The 9,716-nt window shown below is 37.9% G+C and overlaps 1 long non-coding RNA gene across 1 annotated transcript; it reads right to left on the reverse strand.

The window, feature by feature from the left end:
* Positions 1 to 439: 439 nt before the first annotated feature.
* LOC128242363 (uncharacterized) lies at positions 440 to 9,420 on the reverse strand. The gene is made up of 4 exons (XR_008262592.1): positions 9,303 to 9,420; positions 7,352 to 7,456; positions 2,831 to 2,915; positions 440 to 765 (listed from the first exon to the last, which is right to left on the reverse strand). It is a non-coding gene; the product is annotated as an uncharacterized LOC128242363 (long non-coding RNA).
* Between the last annotated feature and the right edge of the window lie 296 nt (positions 9,421 to 9,716).

The raw sequence follows: 9,716 nt of genomic DNA on the forward strand, positions 1-9,716 counted from the left end.
ACTGTTGATTTGCTTAAAAAATCTCCATCTTTGAGAAGAAAAAACACGAGTGAAATTGCCCCTTAACAATCATTAACCATTACTTTAAGACTTATTCACATGTATTTATGTAAGTACACATATTAACAACAACAAAAAAGAACTATACATTCATTTAAAATTTAATATAAAATATTTCAGTAAAAATCAGGACGCGGAATCTTAAAGCAGTGGTTATAATTCTATAAAATATGGCACATTTATCACCAATATTGTTTATTTTTCTTGTTGCAATTAGCGTAAGAGTCAACCATGATTACTCTTTATTTGAAGGAAAACCATTTATTCAAATATATATTTTATTGCCAAAATAAAATAGAAATTAACTTGAAAAGATTATTCTCAAATTCATCACGCTTAAATAGCCTTACACCATTAAAGGTAAAAATCAATCAGCAACTAGAAAACAATTTCATTCAGACAGTAAAAGAACGGCAACAACATGCTCAGAAACAATTAAGTTCACATTGAAACCTTCAGTCTTCATCATAAATCAACTTAATTTGAAGCCATACATGTTTACAGTAAATCATTCAGTTGAGCCTTAGGGGTGAGTGTAAGATGGTTGATTTAATATCGGTTGCAACCTTTTTGCACTTTCATTCCTCGATGCCTATCCGACAGTGTACATGTCATATTGTGGTACATCCAATTACATCTATCTACAAGTCTTCTGTGTTCCATCTTATTTTCTTCATCTGGAAGAGTGTGGTCAGCAGTTGTGACCTACAACAAATAGGAAAAACATAGAATACATGTGAAATATAATGGTGTGTGGCAGCTGGATTTACCCACAAAAGTTGTGTCAAAATGGTTAATGAAACCTCATAAGACAGTTTTATGAGAGTTGAATTAGACTGGGTATAATGAATTGTGTCTACAAAAAGCAGTAGGACAATGCAGTATTATTTAGTCACCATGTAACACATTCCAGCCAGTTTAGATAGTAAATGAACCCAAAAATCCATTTTTATTACTTAATTTTGGGTTTACAGAAGGTGATTCAAAAAACAATTATTGTGTCAAAGTACACAATATCCCAGAAAGTAACAGTGATTCTCTTTGCTGCTCATTTTAAGTTTTATACTCCCCCCCCCCCCCCCGATGATTCATTTTTCTTCAACATGTGCATCAGCAGAATGCATTATTTTCAATATGTGCACATATCCATGCTTGGGACTCTCAGATTGGTTCTCAATACAAATGGATGTTCTCAGGACAGCCCACTTGGTTACGGCAGTAAATATTGTGGCTAAGTAAGAAAGATAACTTACAATCCTACAGTCCCCTTGACAGCCCTCTTGGTTACGGCAGAAAATATTGTGGCTTAAAAAGAAAGATAACTTACAAGACTACAGTCCTCATGACAGCCCTCTTGGTTATGGCAGTAAATATTGTGGCTTAGAAAGAGTGATAACTTACAAGACTACAGTCCTCAGGACAGCCCACTTGGTTATGGCAGTAAATATTGTGGCTTAAAAAGAAAATTAACTTACAATCCTACAGTCCCCCTGACAGTCCTCTTGGTTACGGCAGAAAATATTGTGGCTTAAAAAGAAAGACAACTTACATGACTAAAGTCCTCATGACAGCCCTCTGGTTATGGCAGTAAATATTGTGGCTTAGAAAGAGCGATAACTTACAGGACTACAGTCCTCAGGAAAACCCTCTTGGTTATGGCAGTAAATATTGTGGCTTAGAAAAAAAGATAACTAACAAGACTACAGTCCTCATGACAGCCCTCTTGGTTATGGCAGTAAATATTGTGGCTTAGAAAAAAAAGATAACTAACAAGACTACAGTCCTCATGACAGCCCTCTTGGTTATGGCAGTAAATATTGTGGCTTAGAGTGATAACTTACAATTTTACAGTCCTCTTGGCAGCCCTCTTGGTTATGGTAGTAAATATTGTGGCTTAGAAAGAAATATAACTTACAATTCAACAGTCCTCATGACAGCCCTTTTGATTATGGCAGTAAATATTGTGGCTTAGAAAAAAAGATAACTTACAAGACCGTAGTCCTCTTGACAGCCTTCTTTGTTACGGTAGTAAATATTGAGGCTTATAAAAAAGATAACCTACAATTCTACAGTCCTCTTGACAGCCCTCTTGTTATAGCAGTAAATACTGTGGCTTAGAAAGAAAGATAACTTATAAGACCGCAATCCTCTTGACAGCCCTCTTGTTATAGCAGTAAATATTGTGGCTTAGAAAGAAAGATAACTTACAATCCTACAGTCCTCAGGACAGCCCTCTTGGTAACGGCAGTAAATATTGTGGCTTAGAAAAAAAAGATAACTTACAATCCTACAATCCTCTTGACAGCCCTCTTGGTAACGGCAGTAAATATTGTGGCTTAGAAAGAAAGATAACATACAATCCTACAGTCCTCAGGACAGCCCTCTTGGTAACGGCAGTAAATATTGTGGCTTAGAAAGAAAGATAACATACAATCCTACAGTCCTCAGGACAGCCCTCTTGGTAACTGCAGTAAATATTGTGGCTTAGAAAGAAAGATAACTTACAATCCTACAGTCCTCATGACAGCCCTCTTGGTTATGGCAGTAAATATTGTGGCTTAGAAAAAAGATAACTTACAATTCTACAGTCCTCAGGACAGCCCTCTTGAATAGGGCTGTAAATGTTGTGGGTTTGAAAGAAAGATAACTTACAATTCTACAGTCCCCTTGACAGCCTCTTGGTTATGGCAGTGAATGTAGTTTTTCAGTGAGACAACCAACATGAATATTTTTCCATATTCCTGTATATTTGATAAATTTATTTACGTACCAGCTCGTAGTTGGTCTTCAGGACCTGGTCTTCCAGCAGCTCAGACTCATTCTGTTTGAGTTCCTTGCCTAGGCTCTTTAGATTCCTGCAATGGAGTAGTACATGCACATCATAATATGAGGCTGGTTTCAAAATCAACTGGTGTTTCAAAAAATGTGCAAGAAGGTTAACTCTCCAGCTCCTGGTGCAGACTTTGGATTTCACCCACTTTGTCTCCTACAAATTACAAAAGAAATTAAATTAAGCTGCAGCTCTGCCTAACCATGTATACGCATGTATGTACATGTAGGTCAGGTTTCCTCTGTATCAGTTTCTTTATCCTGGCCGGTGGATTTTACTCCCTCCAACTTCTGCAAAAAAAGTCAACAAAACGCCAACCTTCAGCAACGCTTATCGATAGATCTTCTTCCGTTAAAAATCAGGCATTACTCCACAATTGTCAAAGCCGGTATTAGGGGCTTTTCTGCAAACATGCATATTGTGTCTGGAAATATGCATACTGTGTTTCATTCAAATATCTTAATTGTTTTTCAAGTAATGGCCAAGGTTAAAGTTTTTGCACAACGATGACACCAAGGCTATGACAATAACTCACCTTTTACGAGCTAAAATCATTTTGTTTACAGTGGGCCAAGCTAATCATTGTAAATGGCACAACTCAAATTATATCATGACGACTGAATATAGCAAAACAATCGTTGGTTATATGCTGCTCTCCTACCGTCTCTCTGGCCTAGTGGTTAAGGTGTTTGCCTACAGAGCAGGAGGTCGTTGGTTCGATCCCTAGCCGCGTCATACTGAAAGACTTTAAAAGTTGGTGTAAGTAGCTCCCTTGCCTGTCACTCAACATTTAAAGGGTAGTGCTTGGAAAAGTGGTGTAATCAGTACTGATTTAACCCCGGAAAGATGTACCCTGTGTCTCGGTGCTTTACATTGAGCACGTAAAAGAACCAAGGGGTCTCTTCAAAAAGAGCTAGGGTGTCGCACCCGGACTTCCTTGTATCCCACCACTGTCTCTTCGGCGTGCTGTCCCTTCAGCAAACAAGAGGGCCAAATGGCCCTGAATCGCTCACCTGTGATATATTGCACATTGGTTTGATAAGAAATCTGGATGGTTCAAAGTAGTTAAGGTTTTTTAGAAGTCTGGGTCATTTTTTACCCCAATGCCAAAGTTTGGACAATAAAGGTAGAGGTCCACTTAATGATGTATTATGCCAAATAGCTCTAGTCCTTGTGAATTCGGAGAGATTTTTTTTTAATGCTTCTATTATATACAAATATTGAAAACCTAAGCCTATGAACACGGGGCGTGGGGGACAATCTTAATAGTGGTCCAATAAACGATGCTTCATACCAAATATCTAAGGCCTTCGCCTTTTGGTTTCGGAGAAGAAGATTTTTTAAGTTTTCATCATATACATATATAAGGAAACATATGACCGCCCGGGTGGGGCCATTTTTTGACCCCAGGGCCAAAGATTGAACAATATTGGTACAAGTCAACTAAATGATATATCATGCCAAATATCTAAGCTCTTGTCACTACTTGATTTTACGTGTGTATCTTAGTATATATGTATATTTGTTATTAATTGTTGTATGTGGCCCATATTGAAAATTGGTATGTGTACTAAATATGTTATCCAGTTTAAATTAAGACGTTACTTGTCTTTGTGAGTTCGGAGAAGATTTTTTAAGTTTTAACTATAACACATATAGAGAAAACCCATCAGCCCCGGGGTGTGGCCAATTTTGACCCCAGGGCCATAATTTGAACAAATTTTGTAGAGGTCCACTAGACGATGAATCATGCCAAATATCTAAGCTCTAAGCCACGTAAGTTCAGAGGAGATGATTTTGAAGTTTTCACTATAAACATATAGAGAAAACCCATGACCCCCCAAGGGGGCGGGGCCAATTTTGACCCCAAGGCCATAATTTGAACAATCTTTGTAGAGGTCCACTAGACGATGAATCATGCCAAATATCTAAGCTCTAGTCCAAGTAATTTCAGAGGAGAAGATTTTTGAAGTTTTAACCATAAACATATAGAAAATACCCTAACCCCCCGGGGCAGGGCCAATTTTGACCCCAAGGCCATAATTTGAACAATCTTTGTAGAGGTCCACTAGACGATGAATCATGCCAAATATCTAAGCTCTAAGCAACGTAAGTTCAGAGGTGATTTTTGATTTTTTTTTACTATAAACATATAGAGAAAACCAATGACCCCCGGGGGCGGGGCCAATTTTGACCCCAGGGCCATAATTTGAACAATCTTTGTAGAGGTCCACTAGACAATGAATCATGCCAAATATCTAAGCTCTAGTCCAAGTAAGTTAAGAAGAGAAGATTTTTGAAGTGTTAACTATAAACATATCAAGTATACCCATGACCCCCCGGGGCGGGGCCAATTTTGACCCCAAGGCCATAATTTGAATAATCTTTGTAGAGGTCCACTAGACGATGAATCATGCCAAATATGTAAGCTCTAGTCCAAGTAAGTTCAAAGCAGAAGATTTTTGAAGTTTTAACTATAAACATATAGAGAAAACCCATGACCCCCCGGGGCGGGGCCAATTTTGACCCCAAGGCCATAATTTGAACAATCTTTGTAAAGGTCCACTAGACGATGAATCATGCCAAATATCTAAGCTCTAGTCCAAGTAAGTTCAGAGGAGAAGATTTTTGAAGTTTTAACTATAAACATATGGAGAATACACATGACCCCCGGGGCGGGGCCAATTTTGACCCCAGGACCATAATTTGAACAAATTTTGTAGAGGTCCACTAGACGATGAATCATGCCAAATATCTAAGCTCTAAGCCACGTAAGTTCAGAGGAGATGATTTTGAAGTTTTCACTATAAACATATAGAGAAAACCCATGACCCCCCAAGGGGGCGGGGCCAATTTTGACCCCAAGGCCATAATTTGAACAATCTTTGTAGAGGTCCACTAGACGATGAATCATGCCAAATATCTAAGCTCTAAGCAACGTAAGTTCAGAGGAGAAGATTTTTGAAGTTTTAACTATAAACATATTGAGAATACCGTAACCCCCCGGGGCGGGGCCAATTTTGACCCCAAGGCCATAATTTGAACAATCTTTGTAGAGGTCCACTAGACGATGAATCATGCCAAATATCTAAGCTCCAAGCAACGTAAGTTCAGAGGTGATTTTTGATTTTTTTTTACTATAAACATATAGAGAAAACCCATGACCCCCCGGGGGCGGGGCCAATTTTGACCCCAGGGCCATAATTTGAACAATCTTTGTAGAGGTCTACTAGACGATGAATCATGCCAAATATCTAAGCTCTAGTCCAAGTAAATTAAGAGGAGAAGATTTTTGAAGTTATAACTATAAACATATCAAGTATACCCATGACCCCCCGGGGCGGGGCCAATTTTGACCCCAGGGCCATAATTTGAACAATCTTTGTAGAGGTCCACTAGACGATGAATCATGCCAAATATCTAAGCTCTAGTCCAAGTAAGTTCAAAGGAGAAGATTTTTGAAGTTTTCATATAAACATATAGAGAAAACCCATGACCCCCCGGGGCGGGGCCAATTTTGATCCCAAGGCCATAATTTGAACAATCTTTGTAAAGGTCCACTAGACGATGAATCATGCCAAATATTTAAGCTCTAGTCCAAGTAAGTTCAGAGGAGAAGATTTGTGAAGTTTTCACTATAAACATATAGAGAAAACCCATGACCCCCGGGGCGGGGCCAATTTTGACCCAAGGGCCATAATTTGAACAATCTTGGTAGAGGACCATTTGGTAATCCTACCTACTATATATCAACGGCCTAAGCCTTGTGGTTTTGGAGAAGAAGATTTTTTAAAGTTTTTCCTTTTGGTTGCCATGGCAACCAGAGTTCTGCATGGAATTCAATTCTTTGAACAATTTTTAAAGGGGACCACCCAAGGAACATTCCTGTGGATGAAATTGGCTAAGCGGTGTATGAGGAGATGTCGTTTAAAGTTTACGGACGGACGGACGCCGGACAAATTGTGATCACAAAAGCTCACCTTGTCACTATGCTAAAAACAAAGGACCCCATTGGAAATAAGTGCTTGCACTTTCAAATGTTATCCTTGACTGCAAGGTATAAAGAAATACATACATACATACTCTTGTTTAGCGATAAGTCAATGGGTCAAAGCTGTCCAAACCAAACATCTTTTAAGATGTAAGGCTGGATTCAAACTATCACAGTTGTTCCCAAACATACGCATGTTTGTCTGCATTCTTTGCAGCTTATTCTACTTAAAACAAACAATTCATCACATATGCATGTACATGCTTCATTTCAAACATGGCCTGAACATTTTTTGTTTCAAATACTTGCAATATGTCAATATATATATATATGGAGGGCATTCCTTACATTTTCAAATTCTTCATAGCCCAATACAGTATGCCCTTTTCTCCCTAAGCACCCTTTTCTGCAGCACCCTGCCCTTTTTAAAACTTGGCTAAAATCCTAACTAACGCTACGCATGTATGTACCTGGTACTGTTTAATGATGCCCTGAGAATCACGGCGGATCTGCTGAGTTTCCTCCTTGGCTTCTTTAAACTTCACACTCATCTTGTCCAATTGAGATTTGGTATCCTGTTACAGATAGGGACAATGGAAATAAAACAAGCAAATTCGTTGAATTGATATCCCCCGCCTGATTGGGCTAAGTCAAGGAATGGAAATCAATTGCTGATGATATATATATATATATATATATATATATATATATATATATATATATATATATATATATATATATATATATATATATATATATATATATATATGAGTTTGATTGCAACAGTTTGAAATTAAAAAAAAAAAATGTATATAATGTAACATTTAGAATTGACCAAGAAACCTAGTTTATGACTCCACGTGACCAGATTCAAAACATCTAATAGTTCATCGAGGCAAACATTCTGATCAAGTTTCATGAAGATTGGTCCAGATAGGTTTTTTTAAGATTTGACCCAGTAACCTCATTTTTGACCCCACATGACCTACTAGATTTCCGTAAGATATGACCTAGTGACCTAGTTTTTGACCCATATGACACACCTTTAAAACGCAGTCGAAATTTTATGCAAAAGAACATTCTGACCATGTTTGAACTTAATCAGACCAGTCACCACCATAAAATAGTTTCGGACAAGATTTTTGAAAAATTTGACCTTGTGACCTAATTTTCGATCATATGTGACCCAGTTTTAAATAAGTCCAAGATATTTCTTCAAGGGATACATCATGACCAATTTTGAACATAACTTGACCAAAGATATTTCTAAGATTTGACCTAGTGACCTAGTTTTTGATCCCAAGTGACCCACTTTTAAAAGTAGTCGAGATTTGATCAAGGAGAACATTCTGACCAAGTTTGAACATTTTCTGATCAATGTCTACCAAGATATGGTACCGGACGGACAGACAGATGGACGGACTGAAGGACGGACAACGCCAAAACAATATCCCCCTACCGAAATCATTGATTCGGCGGGGGATAACAACAGACAAGAGACTTTGCTTTTGGATAGTTGTAGCTTTGGGAGCTATTTTTTCTAGGATCCTTGGAGATATTTCGTTCCTAAGAGAGATTTTAAGCAGTAGAACTGCACTGTTAAAGTGTCTCAAAGGTACCAAGGTGTTCATAGGATTCTTGATGATGCAGTCCCCTTGTTGGAAACTCATTCCTTTACATGTATCTGCTTGCATAAGAAAATAGTTTTTAGGCTCTAAAATACAGGTGCATTCCAAGTAATCAAGAGTACTACAAATGGATGTCAATGTTCGCCCATATTTCTCAAAGTAAAGGAATATAACTTGACATTAATTGGATAATTTACAAGTAATACGAAGGAACATGAGATACAGTACTGTACTACACTTTTTGACATTTGATAATTCCTAAAAAAATATTATTTCAAATATACTTTTTTTCCAATTTTGGTCCCAAACGGCGAAGTCAATAAAAAATGAAGAAATTGTAATCCACTAACAGTGTTTGGTATTCACACATCACCCAAATACCAGGGGACATCCTTGAGTGCAAAACACATGAAAACTTCTGTGTTAAGGGTCTGTGTTAATTGACTTTGCTGTTTTCATCGCATCAAAGAGATATCAAATTTGTCTTCTTTTTCTCTTGTAAACAATTTTCACACTTTTGCTACGAAGCGCCATTATCATTAAAGGATGTCATTGTTAATCCGCAAAACCCATACAATTAATTAATCTTGTCGTGCCCTTATTCAATAGAATATCAACAGTGACAAGCTTGATTAACTGCAGAGACTGACCGCTGAGTGGGCAGCTGTCATTTTAAGAAAATATATTGTCGCAAATGGCAACAATTGGGATCACTGGGACCCACATTTCTGTCAGTCAGTCAGGCCAATGCATATAAATGTTTTTTCAATAGCATAAATGCGCCAATGCATACCTTGTGAGCATCAAGTTCAGCCTTGAGTTTGTTCTGTGCCCACTTGACATGAGTGTCCGTAGAGCAGACCATCTCTCCACTGTTGTCGAGTTCCTGATTTAGGTTGGCAATCTCCACTATCTGTAACATACAGTTGGCACATGGAGGTTATATATATATATATAGGGGATATTATGCCAGGACGCTTTTCTAACGTCCTGTATTAAGTTGATCTTTCAAGACTGCATATCCCACCTCCTCAAATAACTTACCCCTTTATCACAAACATGTACTTTTCTTCATCCTGCTTATTGATCACTTTTAGAACTATCATTGCAAGAAACCTTACTGAAACACTCCCAAAAGTATCAATTCACCATTGGTCAAAATTAGCAACCAGCATGCAAGTCATTGACTAGTAAACTGCTTTCATGA

This window comes from Mya arenaria, chromosome 8 (genome assembly GCF_026914265.1).
Source record: "Mya arenaria isolate MELC-2E11 chromosome 8, ASM2691426v1".
Taxonomy (NCBI): Eukaryota; Metazoa; Mollusca; class Bivalvia; order Myida; family Myidae; genus Mya; species Mya arenaria.